At 36.8% G+C, this 20,711-nt stretch overlaps 1 protein-coding gene across 7 annotated transcripts in view; it reads left to right on the forward strand.

The window, feature by feature from the left end:
- The window catches only part of PPFIA2 (PTPRF interacting protein alpha 2), a 473,000-nt gene that overhangs the window by 303,292 nt on the left and 148,997 nt on the right, over positions 1-20,711 (forward strand). The gene's annotated exons all lie outside the window — the stretch shown is intronic.

The raw sequence follows: 20,711 nt of genomic DNA on the forward strand, positions 1-20,711 counted from the left end.
TGAGTCAATTAGAAGTCTAAAAATGGGAGACAGTGAGGAATACTCATTTGAGAAGTTTGGCAATGAAGGAGAGAGGAGGCTAAAAGCTAAATAATTAGGCAATATTGAAAGACGGCCTGTTGAAAATGCTTACAGCCGATGCAAAGGAAGAAGAGACAAAGGAGAAGGGATTATTGATGGACAACACGGAAGAGGATAAGCGTGATTTGGAGATCAATGGCAAGTAGTGGAACTCCTTCCTCTGAGAAATGCAGGAAGGAGAACAGAATGTGTAGTAGAGAGATGAATGAAGATTTTGATTTGGAGAGGAAAGAAGACATAGCAATTTTATCAGAGAGTCTTGCCGAGGAAATGGGTTATCTGATAAGGGAAGTGGAAATTCTCCTTACTGAGTTTAAGGAGACTAAGAATACGATAATGTAGAATATGGCAAAGAGTCAATAAGACTAAGCAAGGACATTTTAGGGTGGGATGGTAGACCCAGAGGAAGTTCTCATTACATTACCCTGGCAAATTAAATAAAGCCAGTTTCCACAGAACTTATGAACTGAAGCAACATGGATTCACCATGGTATTTCCTTATCTAATCTATGAAGTTCTGTTATTCATCATAATTTGAAAGGAAGAGATACAAATATGAAACTAACGTTGTCTCAGATGACTTTGGTCCAGAGGTAAAATGTTTCCCTAAACTTGACAGGGGTAAAAATCAGGAAGCTTCTGAAATCCATGAGCAACTCTATATTTAAATAGTTAGAAAGATATTTGATAAAGATGATCCAGAAAAACATGTGGAAAGTGGAAAAGTTGTTGAGCAGTAATTATTAGAAAAATTTGCCTTGGGGGAGCTGATAGCAATACTCACCTAAATTTATAGGATCACTTATTTGCAGAATTAATGAAATGACCAAGTAATTTTTTTCTTCAAATTAAAACTGCCATATCTGTCAGTGGAAAATTCCAGATGTAGAAAAAGACACCACGGAAAAAATTCTTAAGTTAAATTATTTCAGAACCCTAAAATTGATAATTATCTTGATAGACCCTTTGCCAGTTACTCATTTCTTTGGTTCTCTTAATTCTGTTTCTTTCCTGTTCTATGAGATAAAAGCAGATTTAATACTTTATGTCTCTCACTGCCTTTAAAAAATGATTAATCTTACAACAGCTTTCTAATTTCCTGCATGTTTATGTATACCACACATCACAATTCAGCTGGTTAATTTAGTTTCATCATTAGTAACTGTATGAAACTGTTTTCATTATTAGTATATTCCATGACCAGCTGTGAATTAACATTCTAACAGAAAGTCAAATATAAGTTTTGTGCTTTATTAACATTGAAGCAAGTCACCATGGCTCAATTTAACAAAAAATAGTATTTTTTTAAATGACAACAGTGTTTGCAAAAGGTAAGGGCATCCTTGCAGCTCCAAACTTACATCCCTTGAAGACAGTGAAAAATTCTTTACCAGTCTCCAGTAAAGCCAAATGTTACGAGTCTCCAATAAAGTTACGAGTTAGGAGTCTCCAAAATGTTACGAGTCTCCAATAAAGCCACTTATTGGGAACCTACTCTTCCTGTTGGAGTTGTATCATTTTGGGTTAGAAAATTGTATAGTTCTTAATTGATTTTGTTTAATGGAAGAGTTTAATCATAGTTGAATGATGTCCTTTTTTGCTTTATATTGATAAACTCGAAGTTTCAACATTGTCAAACCCATAGTTATTTACAAAGGCCTAAGGTTCCTCATTATACCTCTAGATGTTTCTTTACTATACTGCATTATAAAAATAAGTGTAGAAACTGTAAATTACCCAAATTATTATCATCAATAGAAAAATGTCTTCTTTGCTGTTGATAATTGTACTGTTCCAGTACAAAGAATCTTTCCCACATTGAAAGAAATCAAGACACCTTATGACAATGTATGTTAAAACCCAACAGTGAAAAGAGAGCTAAAGAAATTGCTGTTTGCTACTTCCACTGTTTTTACTATTTCCAAGACCTCTATGAAGCAATTGTTTAAAATATAGTTTAAAATTGTCTCCTGTTGTTTATGAGACTTTTGAAGTCTGTTCGTAAGTCTTTTCAAATTCTCCTGTTTTGGTTAGAATCTTTTCTTTAAGGAAAGTATAAGGTTTGTTTTTCTTGTGATGGCAGACTTGGTTGTTTTATCTTTGCACATGGAGATCATGAACTGTTTTTTTCTCTTTCTATTAATAGCAAGATCATGCTTGATATTAATACTTTGATCATAAGCATCACGATTATTTTACACATGTGTTTATTAGAGTAGTCTTATTAATTTTAAAGCTAAATATTTGAGAGATTACTTATCTTTTAAAAAATGTAAGTAGAGTACTGAAATTTAGTGAGATACAAGGTACAAAGTAAAAATAAAAAAGAATATTAAATTCAAGTCAAAAGATTTCAGTTTGAGTTGACTCCTATATCTATCACTTACTGATTCTATAATCCCTGGCAATTTATTTAACCTCTATGCACCTCAGCTTTTTCATCTGTGAAATGGAATATTAATAAATTTTGGACTAGCCTATCTTTCAAAGAAGTCATGATGTTTAGATAAAATCATATACAAGGCAACACTTTGTAAACTTGAAGTACTAAAGTTGTATTGCGATTATTACATTCAAAAGGTGAATATCAGGTAGTTATTAGTTAAGTAGATGAAAACTCTCTTCTGTTGACAATTTGAACATGCTGATAAAATAACAGTACTTTATTTTATACTCAGAACAAAATCTCCTTTTATTAAAGGAACAAAAACCTTATTATTCATAGGATGATTCTGTAGCACATGCACTTTATAAATGACTTTGCAATTCACTCCTTTATGCAGCTTGTAAAAATAATAGCATCTACAAATTTGAGGGAGACTATTGTGTGCCTGGCTAAGCACTGTACATATCCCGCAACACACATACACACACACACACACACACACACACACACACACTTTTCAGTTAATCATCACAATGAACATCTGAGAGAATTGTAATTATTACTAGCATTTTGAAACTGAGGCTTCAAAGAACTAGGTGAATTGTTTTGCATGTTATCACTAGTAAGTAGCAATCCAAGTCCAGGATATCAGACTCCAAATTTGAGTGTTTAACAGTAGGCACAAGGCTGCCTGGCCTTTCTCTTAATAGCAAACTTTCTTTATATATGAAAACTGTGTTTCCAAATCAACAGTTTAACTTTTACCAGTTATTTAAATTCATCATGACATCTTTATATTTGTTGTATTTCTGTGGATTACTTCAAGGATCATAGCTTCACTATATTGACAGAAAGATAAAATAGGGATTAATTAATGACACGCATTAAATCAATTAGTTAAATTAACCTGCATTTCAACTGCCATATATTGGGTTGAAATTAAACATTTAACTCTACAGAAAAGATACATTAAAACATCTAGATGCTATTTGCAGTTATTTGGATAAATTCAATTACTGGATTTTAAACTTTGCATCTAAATGTTTTCCCTTGGTGTACACTTCAGGGTGATGCTGCCTGAAGTCCTGAAATAAACAGCGTGATAGCATTGTATTAGTCCCTATACTTTCAGTGTAGAAAATGTGAGACCTCAAGTTCTACTAAACAATATCAGAGGATTTCGGCAGCACTTCTCTGTTCCCATTTCATTTTGGCAGGGAAGAACAGTGGATCTCAAATGTTGAGAAATTTGGAAGTTCCAAATTGGTGAGCTTTGGGGATGCTAAAAGGAAATGTATGGACAAAAAGAATGCACAAATTGCTTTAATCTTGTTTTGTGTATGTGAGTGTGTGTGTAATTAGTAACTTGACTGCTCATGATTTTACTTTTTAAAAAGTTGATAGCAGAAAACATCATAAATTTGATCAGCTTGTATTTACCATATACTATTTATTTGTCTTAGTGTTTTGGGCTGCTAAAACAAACTATTATAGACTGGGTGACTTAAACAACCAACATTTATCTGTCACAGTTCTGGAGGCTGGGTAGCCAAAGATCAAGGAACTGGCAAATTTGGTGTCTGATAAGAACTTGCTTCCTGGTTCACCGATGGTGCCTTCTTACTGTGTCCTCACCTGGCAGAATGAATGAGAGAGACCTCTGGGGTCTCTTTTATAAGGGCACTAAAACCCATTAAATATGGACTCCACCCTCACGACCTAGTCATCTCCCAGAGACCCCACCTCCTACAACTATCACATTGGGGGTTATGATTTAAGATATGAATTTGGTGGAGGGGGACATAAACATTCAATCCATAACGCCATTACCAGCATTTAGCCAAACTGCGAAGCTCCAGGGCACAGTCGTTCGCAAGACTTGCCTCACTTCTGACACCAACTGCAAGTTCCTGGGGCTCCCAGATCCATTCTTAGCTTTGATAATTCACTAGAAAGACAGAACTCACTGAAAAAAACTATTGCATTTACAGTTATGGCTTATTACAGGGCAGTGATACAGATCAAGATTAGCCAAGGAAAGAAACACACAGGGCAGAGTCTGGGACGGTTCCAAATGCTAAATTTCCACTGTCCACAGGATGCATTACCTTCCTTGAATTGAATGTGAGATAATTCTCCAACCTGGGAAGTTCACTCAAGCTTTGACTGTCCAGGGTTTTTATTAAGTTTTATTTTATTCATTACATAAGCATAATTGATTGTTTGATTGTCCGTGTGGTTGATCTCAGCCTCTAGATCGAGACGCAAAGACTCCTAAATCATATGGTTGGTCTTTCTGACATTACCAGTCCCAATTTAAGACTATTAAGTGTGACCAGCCCCATCCTAAGATCCACCGTAATTAGACCTCGCCCTAAACGAAAACATTCGTATCGGGTATGTTGCAGATTACCTCCAAAAGCTGAAGGCAAAGGCCTGACCTCTCTTCAGGCAAAGCCAAATTCTTTACTACACAGCTAGAGATCATCTTAACTGGCTATCCTAACTGAAGATTTTTTAATGAACACTTAGTGTTAATAGTACCTCCTTATTTAATAACATGCTGATAAAGCCAATATGTTATTTTCCACTCAGAAAACAATGTAATTGGGAGATAAGGAGGAAGAAAACCTATAGGTGGAATCAGATATGTGTTGAGGAAGTTTTAAAAGATCAATTAACAAGAGAGAAAGTGAGAAAGGGAGAGAGAGAGCAAGAAAGAGAGAGAGGGAGAGACGTGTGGAAGGGAGTGGGAGAAAGAAAAATATAGTTTTCTTAAGAGAAAATTGCAATACAGTTATATTATAGTGTCAGAAATATTTTGGGGGTACCTACTGTTTTGGGGCACTGGGCCGGGTCAAGCACTTAAGTGCTGTGTTTTCACAGGCTTCCAGGAAGTTTCAGTCATTTACCTCTCTTCACCTTCAGGTTTATGGATCCCCACATTATGAGATATTTGCTGTTATTAACAGAGAGAGTTTATTGAGATCCTGCTAACGTCTCATCACCTTATAGGCAGAATGTACTGTCACTATTTTAAAGATGCAGAAAACATGGTTCTAAAGCTTGAAGTAACTCACCTGAAACACACAGCTAGTAAATAATTGAGCAGCTGCTCTTTTGTTGAGTCTATCCATTTCTTCAGATCCCTACTTTTAAAAACTCTTCACAAGGTATTGATTATTTCCCACTGATTCGCAGAGGTATAGCTATTTTCTATCCAAGGAATTGGATGGATTTGCACTCTCACTGATGTTTCTGTTGTATCAAGAATAAAAGGACAGGGAAGGAAAATAAGTTAATATTTCAATATTAGAAAAAGAGAAATCTACTGATATCCTTTTAAAAAAAGTATTCTTTCCAATACACAGAAGCCTCTCGTAAAGAGGAGAAATAGAAAGGTTGTCCACCCTAGTGTACTAGTTCTCCATCCTGGCTGTACACCTGCCTCACCTGTAGAGCATCTGAAAAATACAAATGTATCCAGAAATTCTGATCCATTGTTAGCATGAGTCCTGGCCATCTGCACTTAAAAAAATTATATAGTATGATTCTGATTTGAGCCTATAGTTGAGAACTATAGTAGAGAAAAATCATGGGCTTTGAAGCAGACAAACGTAGGTTCGACTCAGTCTGCCATTTACAAGCTATGTGACTTTTACAAATAGTATCATTTTATGGAAAAGGAAAAAGGCACAGAGAAGGTAAATAACTTAAGTTTGTACTGTCAGAAAGTGGTAGAACCAGAATTCTACTTCATAGTTCATGATCTTAATCAGTACTCTGTAAAATCTACTGGACATGTACCAAGTACTTTTTGGGTCTTGAGGACATACCAGTAACCAAGTAAGAAGTAACTCCCTGCCCTCAAAGAGCTTATGTTAGAAATTTTTGATTTAAAGTTAATTTTAGGTAGAGAAAAATTCTATAAAACAAGTTACACAGAGCTATGGATAGAAAGCACTGCAAATATAATCCACACTTATTTTTAGGTTTTTTCTGTGTTCTCTCAGTTCTTACTTTTGTAGTATTAACCAATGCCATCTAAAACATTCTTATTTAGACATGAGTTTAGCAAAGAGCATGTGAAAAAAACATATCCACTTCATCAGGTAATTGCATTTCAGGGATAATTTATTCTATGTTTCTACTTATTTAAGTGAAATTGGAAATAATGTATGAAAGTGAATAGAGAGAATAAGTCTAAAAATCAGGAAGTAGAGTTATAATTCTGACTTTCACTGAGTCCATTTGAACAGTTTATAAAGAAAAAGATGGACGTGGGCCACTATACCAGGGATCAGCAGACTTCTTTAAAGGGCCAGCTAGTAAATACTTTAGGCTCTGTGGGCTAGAAGCTCTTTACCACAACTACTCTACCATTATAGAGCAAAAGCAATCAGACAATTATGTAAATAAACGAGCTTGGCCCTGTTCCAGTAAAAACCTATTTATGAGCAATGGAAATTGAATTTCTTTTAACTTTTATGTATCACAAAGTATTATCCTCTTTTGATTTTTTTTCAACCATTCAGAATGTGAAAACCTTTTTTATCTTGTGGGCCTGACAAAAATAGGCAGCCTGGAGGATGTAGTTGGCCACCCCTGCACTACATGATCACTTAGGTCATGTCCTAGAGGCTTACTCTGTCACAGCCTTCAGCAGCCTTTCATGGGGCTGCTGCCTCTACCTGCGGTACAGCAATAGCAAGAAAAAAATTCTCTGTACTTGAAGACTTCACATGCATTGGTCCTCAAACTGAAGGGTGTATAATGGTCACCTGGAAGAATATTAAAACGCAGATTCCATTTTAATGAAATCTGCATTTTAAGGAAGCATCACGATGATGTTGAACTGTTAATAAGAATCTTGATCTAAATATAACATAAATATAGGACATAGAATCCATAAACGGCAGATTACAACACAGTGAGATATGTATCACGGTAGAAAGAAGGAGACAAAAATATGCAATGTTCTATGAGAAGTGGATAGTAAGAAGCAGTTAGAAGTTAGTGTGGGCAAGTGGAGAGAAAGTGGCAAGTACAAAACCATCATTCTATCTAGACTATTCAATTGGGTGCTGTGAATATATTCTGCCCTGGCTGATGACAAGAAAGGAAAGGAGTAAGCATACTCCAAACAGGAGCTGTAACCACCACACCTGGGTATTTACTTTCCCCCTAAATGGTTCTGCTCTTTGCTAGCTCTGTGACTACAGGCGATTTCCTTATAACCTCTTTGCGTCAATTACCTCAACTCTAATAGAATTTACTTCATCAGGTTGTTGTAAGGGTTAAATGAGTTAATACACTGTCGACTGAAAAAAATGCACAAGGTGAGAGTTGTGAGTTAGGTTTTAGTTGAGGCAAAATGAGGACTATAGTCCAGGAGATAGCATTTCAGATAGCTCTAAGAAACTGCTCCGAAGAGGTAGGCGGGAAGGTCAATATATATGTGATTTTGGTGAAGGGGGAGTACCTGCAATCAAGTACATATTTTTTACAGAAGTTTTCTGCTAGTTTCATGAAGGTTACTGCTAGTCACGAGGAGTAGATATCACCATGAAGGATTTTAGTGCTTTTCTAAATATGAGGAGGTACAAGAATTGGGCTCATAAAATCTTCTCCTGAAAATATCTGACGATCTGAAGACCTGTTCTGCCAGTTTTTCCCAGAGCACAGAGTGCCTCATTCTTGATCTCCACCCTGAACTCCTTTCACAGGGTGTTGAAGGTCAGCAGCTTCAGTGGTTCATAATTTAATCTTCGTAGAGGTAGATGGCAAGTGTCGATGGCAAGTGTCAGTTTGTAGGTGACACATGTAGAGTGCTTAAAAGTGCTTGGCACGAAGTATCTTTCAGTAAATATTATTGTTATTGATGTTGACGTTGATCTTTTTAGCCATGATACTGTTCGACTCCATTTTAATAAGATGATTGAACTGAGATCTGGAGAGGTGGAGTGTGTGTCCACCGTGGGACTGACCAGGTGACAATTTACTGGGGATGGGAAGAGGCTTACCATTCATTCTCTGTAAACTTCATTTTCTTCACCCATAAAAATAAGGTATAAAGGCCACATAAGTTGTGGACCCTTCCCATTCTGGCATTTTATAATATGTATACATTTAAAAATCACATAAAAATAAAATTGTAATGCGTGCAAACGAATATAACGCAAGATTACTACCTTTAGAGCCCAAGCAAATGGATTACATTAAAAAGAATTGTTCAGAATAATGGGTTTAGTATGCTGCTTTTGTGATTTCTAAGGAAGGAACTCAGTGGATAAAGCCTTTTTATTGCCCTGGCTTGCTTTTTTATAAGCAAGGATGACTAATGGATATTGTTTCTGCCTTCTACATTTTCTCAAGTACTTTCAAGCACTTTGAAATGCTTTTCTTTCCCTTAAGACTCTTTTCCTTAGCATAACAGAGATAAAAGGAATTGTTCCAGGACACAGCCTATAATTTTGTCACTTCTGCCCTGATTGGAGGAAAACAACAACAACAACAAACCTCAACTATGTACTTACAGTATTAGCCCTGCCTGGCTGAGGAGGTCAAATTTCATGGTGCTGAAAGAATAGTATAGTCCATCTCCAAAGAGATTTATTTTATTTTTTTCATAGGCTTGTTGGCCATTTTGATTTTTTAAGCATTATTGAGGTATAATTAATATACAAAAAATGTACATTTTGTACAAGTATACATTTTGATGAGCTTGGACATATGCATACATTCATGATGCCATCACCACAGTCAAAGTAATAAACATATATATCACCTCCAAAAAAGGTCCTTGTGTTCTTTTGTTGGTTTTGTTTTGCTTTTGTTTTTGTTTTTGTCATAAGAACACTTAGATTAGATCTATCCTCCATTAAAAAATTATTGAGGGCTTCCCTGGTGGCGCAGTGGTTGGGAGTCCGCCTGCCGATGCAGGGGACACAGGTTCGTGCCCAGGTCCGGGAAGATCCCACATGCCGCCGAGTGGCTGGGCCTGTGAGCCATGGCCACTGAGCCTGCGCGTCCGGAGCCTGTGCTCCACAACGGGAGAGGCCACAACAGTGAGAGGTCCGCATACCGCAAAAAAAAAAAAAAAAAATTATTGAAAGAAAACAATTTAGGTGATACAAACCAGCTTTATTTAACACGTTGTGAAGTGGACAGTCTCTTTTCAGAAAACTACAAAATGGGATGGAAGGCAATAAGCTTTTATAAGATAGAGAATAAAGAACAAGGAAGAGAAAAATAGAAAATATCTGATTGTCTGGGCCCACACTGTTCACCTTGTTATGGGTGGGAAGGCCCAGAGTTGGCTTGGTGTTTGGAGTTGACTGACTGGATATGCTGCTTTTCTGGTCATGAAGAGCATTTACAAGGACAGAGTTACCTAAGTTACCTAAGGTCTGGTTTGCTGATGTGGGTCCATCTCGGATCTAGAAAGTTATTTCAACATCTCCTAACATATGTTGAAGTACACAATACCATATTGTTAACTATAGGCACTATGTTGTACAGCAGATCTCTAGAACTGATTCATCTTGCATAGCTGAAACTTTATATCCATTGAGCAACAACTCCCCATTCTCCCCTGCCCCCAACCCCCAGAATGCACCAGATATCTTTTCTGATCTCTGCAGCTAAGCAGGGTCCAAGCCTGGTTAGTACTCAGATCACAGAGATGAATTTTAATGTGATGTTTTAAAGGATTCAAATATATGTTGATGGAAATATAGCACCTTTGGATTACTAAAACAGAATGTTCATTCTAAAACATCCCAAATTCCCTGACAACAGATGGACTGCAGTTGAATAAACAGATGACAGAGATGTGATTAATATTATCTATACCTACCTTTATTAATTTAATAATCAGTATTTGCTTGATGAATTTAATACTACCTTGTATACATGAAATAACTAAAGAAGAAACTTTTATTCATATCAGCATAATTCATAAAAGAGAAAATACTGAGACTTTTGAAGACAGACTCTTAGTCACAGAGCATACCTGCTACTCTATAGACGTAAGTTCTCAATGGACTATTCAGTTTGCTGTGACCCTCTTCTCAGCATAACTCGGTCTCCTCATTTTGCTTTTCTTTTTTGTTTATTTGGAGGAGAAGGGATATATGTAGTCAGTTGTCCCTCTGCCTTTAGCTGAAGCCCAAACCAAATTAGCATATTTTGATACTTCTGACTTTAGAGAGTAAGGGACCTAGTGGTAGTGACTGTGGGGAAAACGAAGAAGTAAGCCTTTGTTCCATGTCAAGAAGTACTTTATCATAATCAATACCTATAGTAAGTCCTATTTGCTTTTTTCATTCTGAGACAAGTGTTAAAAGATAAACTGAGGCATATTAAGATTTTGTAAGAGTTTATTTGAAAAAATCAAATCAAATCGAGCAATGCCAAACCAGAAGTGGTCAGGAGTGCTCCACCATAGGAGCCAGGGGAAACCCTCAGAAATAGTGCAGGAGCAAAGAAGAGAAATTATTTGATTGGCTGTAGCTTAAATCCTAACTGGCTGTTTGTGATCGGTTATCCTAAGCGTTTGGTCGTGTAATCTTGAGGCGTCACAGGCTTAGATTTTGGTTTGCTTCTGTAGGTCGCTTTGGCATTAGCGCCACCTCAATCTAATGGCCTCCTTTTTTAATTAAACTATTTTTTAATTAGGATTCTGCTGTCTTCTTTAGGGAGGGAAGTTATTAGCAATGGCATCTTCCAGGGTGATGGAGACTGCAATATACTTTTTCCATGACATTCAAAACTTTCAACTGAATTGCTGCCACCATTCTCAGCACTCAGCACTGAATTATTGCAGTTGTTTACATGTGGTGTTGCACTTCTCAGTGTCATTTGTTTACATCAATGAATATTTTCCACCCCTCCTCATGTATTTATTTGCTTATTTATATTTTCAACTGAGGCTTGCTTTCTTGCAGTGAAAAATAAAATGTGTTCAGTGTGTGTTTTTCTATTATTGACACTTAGGGAAAACTCTTCAGGACTTCTCTTTTGCTTTTGTCCTCTGGATTAATTCCTCTACTTTACCACACTAACAGCCTCCTTGGCCATTTTTATTACTATTCTTTCATCTAATGCCATTCTTAGCTGCTACTCTACTACAATAGCAGTACTGTGCCTTAACAAAGTCCACTAATACTGTCCAATTTAAGTTGTTTTGTTTATATGCTTCTAATGCATTTATATGCTTCTAATGATAATGCCAGCGTTTGATTTTATTATCGTTTTAAATATTAAAGAATTATTTGAATAGTGGAAATAAATAAAAATAAAGAGTAACCAAGTATCAGAAAAATGTAATGACTGAAATACCAATTAGATGAAAAGGATAGAGATAGTTTGATAGAGAGTTGTAATTTAGATCAGAATTACATATCAATAACTATACTAAAATACAGCTATTGTTGAAATTACTATTGTTGAATGTTATAGTTAACGTTGGAAATAGAAATCTTAATCATTCACTGTAAAAACAAATCTATCTAAGGAAACATTTGAAATGTTATTGTTCTTTCAACCATTGTCTTAAACGTAAAACTAAAAATAACAGTTTTGCGTGACAGTTACTGTTTTAAGAATGGTCTTAAAAATCTTTAATATTATCTTAAAAGAATTTTTTCATCATTAAAAACTAAATAAGCTTAGATTCCGTAGTCATACAAGGTATCCTTATGTTTTTAGATATAAGCAGATGTAAAATTTGGAAATAGCCAAATTGCATGTACTGTTTGTGTACTATCTTTTTCATCAAAGCATCACCAGAAACTTACTGGTGATGTGCTTTTAAATTTTAATATCCAGTCAGTTCATCTAATGGGAATTGGAAAGGCTGGTCAGCCAGAGTGGAGGAGGTTAAAAATAAAAGTATGCAGTATGTTCTAATTAATTCAATAATTATTTATTGACTGAATAGTATAGTGGTAAAAATTCTAAGCAACCACCAAATTAAACTATACTTCCCACCTCCAAGCTACCTGGTCATTCATTAGGATAAATGGATTCATTCTATAAATCATTAATTAAATAACTATTTTTTAAACTTGACAAGGGGTTAATCCTCACAATACAAACCTCTGATTCCCATCTCAAGACGATTTGATTGTTCATTGGATCAGTTACGTTTCACAGGTTTTCAGTCTATCCATTCTCACTGAAAAACAATGGAAGTTAATGTTACACATGAGCTGATCAAACTGCATTGGAATACATGAAGTTGCTTTTCACTGGTTTTAATATGCTTCAGTGATGCTCATAAATCTTACGTCCAAAAGCCAGAGCTGGAAAGTGAAATGGCTATTGCCTTAGTATCCTTAGTTCTGTTTGAATAAGTGTCTCAATCTTTTTGGTTTCCCAATTAATATATAACAACACAAATCCAAACTATTGTGTCTGGAGAGTTGAGTTGCTTAAGTGTAAATTGTAAATCCTTTCTGTTCTACTAGTTGCTTTGTCTTTGTTTTTTTCATGTTGCAACCTCAGTGTAATCTAAGCCTGGAATTCAGCTAAATTAGAATAAGTTATCTGTGTAGAAGCAAATTATGTGTTGGTGTAGTGAGAATTCTGTAACTCTCACTCTTGGAATTGTTAATTGAGTTTGGGGTAAAAATAGATGAAAAGAATCTTTGTTAATTAGATGTGGGCACTGTCTGGAAGTTGTTGTTAAATACGTAAAGGCAAATATGAATTTAAAAACATCAGAATGAAGATCCCTGGAGAATTAGCATGAGTATGGTAGACATGATTTATTTTTAAAAGTAGCTGGGAAATTTTCAAGGTAAACTGGAATGCCTGTGCCACAAAAGAATTATAAATAAAAATGATAAATAATGTAAACAGCATGATTTCTATTCCTAAAAATAATTGAAGACATCTTATGTGTCTAAATTGTTTTGCCAAATCAGGGCAGATAAATTCCCCTGCTATCAGACCACAGAACTGTAGTCCTGACCTAGATAAATATTTGGATTGTGTATGCAGTGAATCATTTCATTAATTTTCAAAAGGCATTATAGCATAATGCTTAAAAACCATCCATTTTGAAGGTATCATACCTGGATTGGAAACCTTTGTCGTATCTTTTTCTGTATGACCTCAAGTATATTATTTATGCCCTTTATGTTAGTTCCCTTACTTATAAAATAAAAATAATAATACCCAGTTTATAAGGTTACTGGGAAGATTAAATGAAATAATGTATGTAAATTGCTTTGCGTGTATGTGACATATAATTGATGTTCAACATATAGCAGCTATTATTATTGCTAGCAGTTCTTAATTATACATTTAATTTCTAAACTCCTATTCCTTATTTGTCTTCCTTCCTTATCCAACTTCAGGGAAATGTCTCGTACATTGACATTTTCAAAAAGATGAGGAAGAGGAAAAAAGTGAAAATTAAATTAATTTACATTGCTTTTCTGTTTCCACTTTAAGAATTTTGTTGGCAGAAACAAGTTTCTGGATACCCTTGGAATTCCACTTTCCATCTAATGTCAGTCTGTCCTAAGTCTAAAGCATATAAACACAGTGTGTACTTCAGTGCACCTCAATCATATTACCTAGGCTACAATACACTTGTAAGTGTTTTTTTTTAATATTTTAAGACACAATGAAATTGCCTATTACTTTATATTTATAGAGTATCTCTTGTAGACTTTCTTTGAGCTGCCCTTCCATGGTCCTATCCCTATCCTCCTTTACAGTTGTCTGTGCCTTCTACATCACCTCCTCACACTGAGAGTTGTGAATATCCTACAAGGCTATGTCAATATTTCTTGTTCTTTTCTTTCTGTATTTCCCCAGTGAGCTCTTCCATGCCCAGGGCTCCTTTTTAACCTTGAATCATGTAATATGAACTTTAGGAAAGACTTCAAGTTCATATGGTCTTTTATGTGGATAACTAATTTGCTTCTCCATGTATACATTCTCAAGTATTTTTCCATCCAATTTTTCCAACTCCCTATAGGACTTTTCCATTCATACAGTCTGCTGTCATTCAGTACTCCATAAATATTTCTAGAGTGCTTTCTACTTGTCAGAGAGTTTACTAAGAACTGGGAATAAATAATCAATCAGATATAGTTTCTGGTCTCAAGGCACTCAGCGTCAAAATAGGCAGTCAGAAAATTAACAGCCAGTTGTGTTAACGAGTGATAATTTGTATGATACGAGTTATTGGAGAATGCTAAGGAATTATGTAACTTAAATCGCTGGGATGCCACCCATCCCACAGTGCATGACATATAAGCTAAGACCTGAAAGATAACTGAGAAGAGTTAAGGAGGAGGAAGGGTGTGTAAGGAAAAACTCTGTCCTACCTTCTGTGATTCTCCTTTCCGCTCACACTGCTGCTACACTCGCAGCGCTTCCAACGCCAGCTATACGGGAGTTTTTCCCCTACCAAACAATTCACTGCAACACCAACAGAGTGTCCGATAGTTTAACTCAATTCTGACACTATCTACCTGGAGGTAGCACCAGATCCTACAGGTTAAGGGCTCAGTCCCACTCCCACCCTACTTCAGATGCCAGTTGCAAGTCCAAATTGTCATCTGTGCTTCTGACTGAATGGGTATAAATCAGAGACTCCCACTAACCCCTCCTTGGGTTTGATTAATTTGCTAGAGCAGCTCATAGAACTCAGGAAAACATTTACCTAACCTACGTTTACCAGTTTATTAAAGGGTATGATAAAGGATACAGATGAACAACCAGATGAAAAGATACTTAGAGTGAGGTCTAGGAGGGTCCCGAGTTCAGGACCTTCTGTCCCTATGGAGTTGGGATACATCACCCTCCCAGTATGTGGATATGTTCACCAACCTGGAAGCTCCCCAACCCCTGTACTTTTGGGAATTTTATGAAGGCTTCATTACATAGGCATATCAGTCATTAAGTTCATTTCCAGCCCCTGTTTCCTCTCTGGAGAATGGTGGATGGAGCTAAAAATTCCAAGCTTGAAATCACAGCTTGATCCTTCTGGCGATGAGCCCCCATCCAGGAGCCCACCCAGAATCCCCCATTAGAAAAAAAGATGCCCTGAGTGCTGTTGTCAGGAATTTACAAGGGTTTTAGGAGCTCTGTGCGTGAGCGTTCCAAATGAATATAAAAACTCACAGCCAAGATGGCATTTTGGGTGTGTGTAACTGCAAATCCTTCAATAAGCTAGAACGTGAAGTATGAATAAGAAGATAAAGGTGATAATTATTACATTATAAATGCTTACAGTACATCATATACAATTAAGTATTTTACAGTCCAAACACCCTAAAACATAGGTATTATTATCCCTCATTTTATAGCAGAGGAACATGAACTTGAGGTTAAGAAACTTGTATAAAATCATACAACCAGTAACACCTAGAAGGGCCAGGACTCATCCTAGGCCTTTTAAGAATATTTAAAAATGCTATGCTTCTCGGAATCACCTTCCAAATAAACTACTGTGTGAAATACCTTGTCTCAGGGTCCGCTCTCAAGAAATCTTAAACTTGGAAGAAAAGATAGTATAGATGAAATGATGTAAAGAAGAAAAATTTATATAATGTGCTGAGCACAGTTTTTGGCACATTGTAAGAGCTCATTAAATGATTGTTATTTTATTGTTGTTGCCTTACTGCTTCTTTCTTTGTTTCCTTCATTTACTAGAATGTAAGCTTTTTGAGAGAAGGGCTTTTTTCCCCAATGGTGTCTCATATTTAGAACAATGATCAATGAATATTTTTTGAATAAATAGATTAATACATTTTAGGGACTTCTCTGGTGGCACAGTAGTTAAGAATCCGCCTGCCAGTGCAGGGGACACGGGTTCGAGCCCTGGTCCGGGAAGATCCCACATGCCGTGGAGCAACTAAGCCCGTGCACCACAACCACTGAACCTGTGCTCTAGAGCCTGCAAGCCACAACTACTGAGCTCACGTGCCTAGAGCCCGTGCTCCACGACAAGAGAAGCCACCACAATGAGAAGCCCGCACACCACAATGAAGAGTAGCCCCCGCTCGCCACAACTAGAGAAAGCCCGCGCTCAGCAACAAAGACCCAATGCAGCCAAAAATATAATTAATTAATTAAAAAAATTAAGTGCTGCAAAGGACTTCCCTGGCAGTCCAGCGGTTAGGACTCTGTGCTTCCACAGCAGAGGGCATGGGTTCGATCCCTGGTCAGGGAGCTAAGATCCCGCATGCCACGTGACACAGCCAAAATAAATAAATAAATAACAATAATAATAAAAAAATAAAGTGCTTCAAGAAAAGAATTGTCAACAACTCTACATCTGGCAAAAAATATCCCTCAGGAATGAAAGTAAAATAAAGACATTCTCAATGAAGGCTAAGAGAATTTATCATCTGTGGGCCTGCTGTAAAAGGAAGTTAAAGGAAGTTCTTCAGGCTGAAGGGATATGACCCCACAGATAAACTTGGAAGTTTAGGAATAAATAAAGAGCAACAAAATATGAAAAAAAATACATTTTAAACACTTGAGAAATGTGACACTATAGAGATATGAAATAGACTCTATTATTTTCTCCCAAATCACATTTCTCTTAAGAATCACATGTTTCTGTGCATTTCCTGACACCTGAAGTTTCCAGGATGTCACCTTTCAGTGATGTTTTAGCTGTCTTTTGAAGAGGACATCTTACATCATATGAAGAACTCACTAAAACATTTTTATGAATCTCAAACCTTTGTTTTCAATAATGAATTTCATTTTCTGAACTCTCTGCCTGGAAAGTTTTTCTCCCAGATAGCCACATTGCTTCCTGCCTCTCATCTTCAGGTCTATACTCAGAAATCACCTAATTCCTAATTAGACTGCACCTCATAGCATCCCTCCCTTGCTTTAATTTTCCCTTTGCAATTATCGCCATTTAAAAATGTATTCCACTTATTTTTGTTTGTAGTTTGTCTCACCCAACAAGAATGAATTAAAGAACTTTGCCTTTTCCCCCTATTAATTTTCCTAATACCTGATATATCATCAGTGAAATATCAATGAATATATGTGAAATGAATGAATCTCTCCAGGTCATCAAGGAAAACTGTTTTTCAAAGAAAGAGGATAGAAGAGAGTCTGTTGCAAGACATACTAGGAACCCTGAAATAGTCTGGTAGAAAAAGGGATGGGGGCTGGGGAATTTTCCTGACTAGAAGACTGGCCACCAAGACCACCAGTAGTCCACTGTGTGAGCTCAGAGCTTGTCAGAGATTGAGAAGAGCCAAAAACAACCTGACAGAGGCAAAGGTTTAAAGAAAAAAACTTGGAAGGCTGCCTTGGGAATATAATGGGTTTGGGAGCGCCTAGAAGCAGTGAGTCAGGCTGTCAGAAGCTTAATGAGCTATCAGGAAACACGAAGAAGGGTCAAGGCAAAGCAATAAGCCAGAGAGCAAGAATCACACAGATGCCAGAGTTTTAGCTGAAGTATGTTAGCTTTTTGAGTCACCTGTCATTCTTTTATCTTATTCCTTTTTTTTTTTTTCCTCCTCCTTGTCACCTTGACTAGCCTGAATGAGTACCGGTACACCCTCATGTGTTCTTTTTTTCTAAAGAACTCTTTTTTTTTTTTTTTGCCCCAGTTTAAAAAAAAAAAATTAACTTTTTACTTTGTATTGGAGTATAGCAGATAAGCAATGTTCTGATAGTTTCAGGCACACAGCCAAGCTACTCAGCCATATATATACATGTATCCATTCTCCCCCAGACTCCCCTCCCATCCAGGCTGCCACATAACATTCAGCAGAGGTCCCTGTGCTATACAGTAGGTTCTTTTGGTTATCCTTTTTAAATATTGTAGTGTGTACATATCCATCCCAGACTCCCTAACTATCCCTTCCACCCTTCAGTCCCCCACCCCCGGCAACCATAAGTTCGGTCTCTAAATCTGTGAGTCCGTTTCTGTTTTGTAAATACATTCATTTGTATCGTTTCTTTTTAGAGTCCTCATATAAGCGATATCATACGATATTTCTCTTTCTCTGTCTGACTAACTTCACTCAGTATGACAATCTCTAGGTCCATCCATGTTGCTGCAAATGGCATTATTTCGTTCTTCTTTTATGGCTGAGTAATATCAGATGTGAACTTGTTAATGGTTGATCCCCAAATTCCACCCCACCTCCATGGGTTGCATGCGTCTTTTTTTAAATAAACACACCCCAAATCTCTGTAACATATGGACCTCCAGGATCAGGAGAGGTGTCTGGGAAGTACCTGGCTCAGGTTGGCCAGAAGGGCACATTTCCACCTCCCAAATAAGTGCAAAGACACTTTTAGTTGCAAATGACAGAAAACGAATCCAAACAAGATTGAGCACAGAGGGGAAATTTTGGGCTTATTTTACTGAAGTGCCAGGGATAGAGTTGATTTATGGCTAAAATTAGCAGCAGAAGTAATTCATCAGGGCTCCAGCTTTTCTACCTGCTTCTCTATGAGGAGGAACTGATGGCAAACAGAACTCTGATCATATCCCACCAGCTTCCGTTCCATAGTAGAAAGGAGACTCTTCCCCCATATCTCTGCCAGAAATTTCTCTCAAGGAATGTTCTAACTGCCCTGGCTTAGATCATGTGCCCACCCATTGGCCATGAGTCTGGCCCCCTGATTGACAGTCTCTCTAAGATTAGAGTGGGGAAGGAAAATTCCCCAGTGAAAATGTAAGATGTTGTCACCAAAAGGAATATGAATGAATTCTGGGCATTTTAAAACAAATGTCAACAAACACTTGACAGATCATGGTTGATCAGTTAAAATGACTGTAGAAAGTTTCTCTTGACCAGTGTTCCATGGGCCTCAGTGGATTGGTATGTGTGGAAATGCATGCAAAATTCTGCCTATATGTGAATCTGTCCAGGGAGGGGTCCATACTTCAATGAAGTACAAAGGATTCCAAGGTGGGAGGGTAGCAGTGCTTGGAAAGGAAATGCTTCCTTCCCATCCTCACCCACCATTAACTTCCCCTGACTTAATAGAGCCCAAATGCAAAGCCATGTGAGACAATGTGACATAGTACAAAGTATAAAGATAAGGACTTTTGTTTGATTCCTTAGTTCTCATTAAATTCTCTTTATCTCAGTTTAATCACTTGTTAAATGTGGATCATAAGACCTAATTTGCAGATTAAAATACTTCAACACAGTTCTTGGCACATAGTGGGTTTCCAGCGCATTGTTGCATTTATGCCACAACTGAGTAAGCAACAGAGACTCCCCAGAAGTGATTTGTCCTAACCACCACGCCATCCTATTTGTAACAGGTCATGCTGTTTAACAGTGAGGGATCCAGTCCTACTTAACTATTCTAGACAAGTCACTTGAGCCCTCCCTTTAACAGCGTTTTCTGTCAGTAGAGCCCAGAGAATGTTTTAAGGCTATCAGCCACTTTCATTCTGCTTGCTATATTTGTAAACCACTTCTGAAGCCACCTACTGCATTCCTTTGTCAGGCCAGCTGGGAGAATTTCCTAAAGAGGCCTGTGCTACCTTCAGCTACAGATTTCTAGGTGACCTTCTCGGCGCTTTTGAACACACAGAAGAGCAGACCCAACCCCCAAAGTTGTATTTGCAGGAGAGAACCTCTCACTTTCCCCAGTGTGAAAGGAAGAAGAATCAAGCTTATTAACACCTACAATAAAATCAGATGCTGAAGCTTTGCTTTCATAACTACCCAGGATAAGTTGTTATTGAGCAAAAATAGAACAGAATATAATCATATTAGAATGATAGAGAATGAAGAGGATCCTGCATCAATTATCCAGTTTCAAAAATCTAATTTGCAGGATTGATTTTTTAGAAAAAGTAGAGTTTGCATGTTAGTGGTTGAAAAGTTTGTCTTGGAATTAATTGTCATGTATATATTTTATGAAAAACTGGAAGTTTGTAATTTTTTAATATAGTGGCACAACCATATTTGCACAAGGTTTTCCATGTGAATTTGGTGTTTTGACTTTTCTAATTAAGGTCATTAATTTATCATTTCACTGAGTCATTCAGTAAATCTTTATAGATGGCCTGCTTTATTTTAGGCACTATGGTGTATTTGATATTTATCTGAACTACTAAACAAATTGAAGTTATTCTGTAAACTGAGAGTTAAGTTTGATGTTTAAATATTTTTTAAAAAGGTCTCTCTTCACTTCTAATTCAATAATGAAAGAAAAAGCATAGAATTTTCAAATTTATTGTTACTGTTGTCTTAACATATTTAAGTTAAGTCATGGA

This window comes from Phocoena phocoena, chromosome 11 (genome assembly GCF_963924675.1).
Source record: "Phocoena phocoena chromosome 11, mPhoPho1.1, whole genome shotgun sequence".
Classification (NCBI taxonomy): Eukaryota; Metazoa; Chordata; class Mammalia; order Artiodactyla; family Phocoenidae; genus Phocoena; species Phocoena phocoena.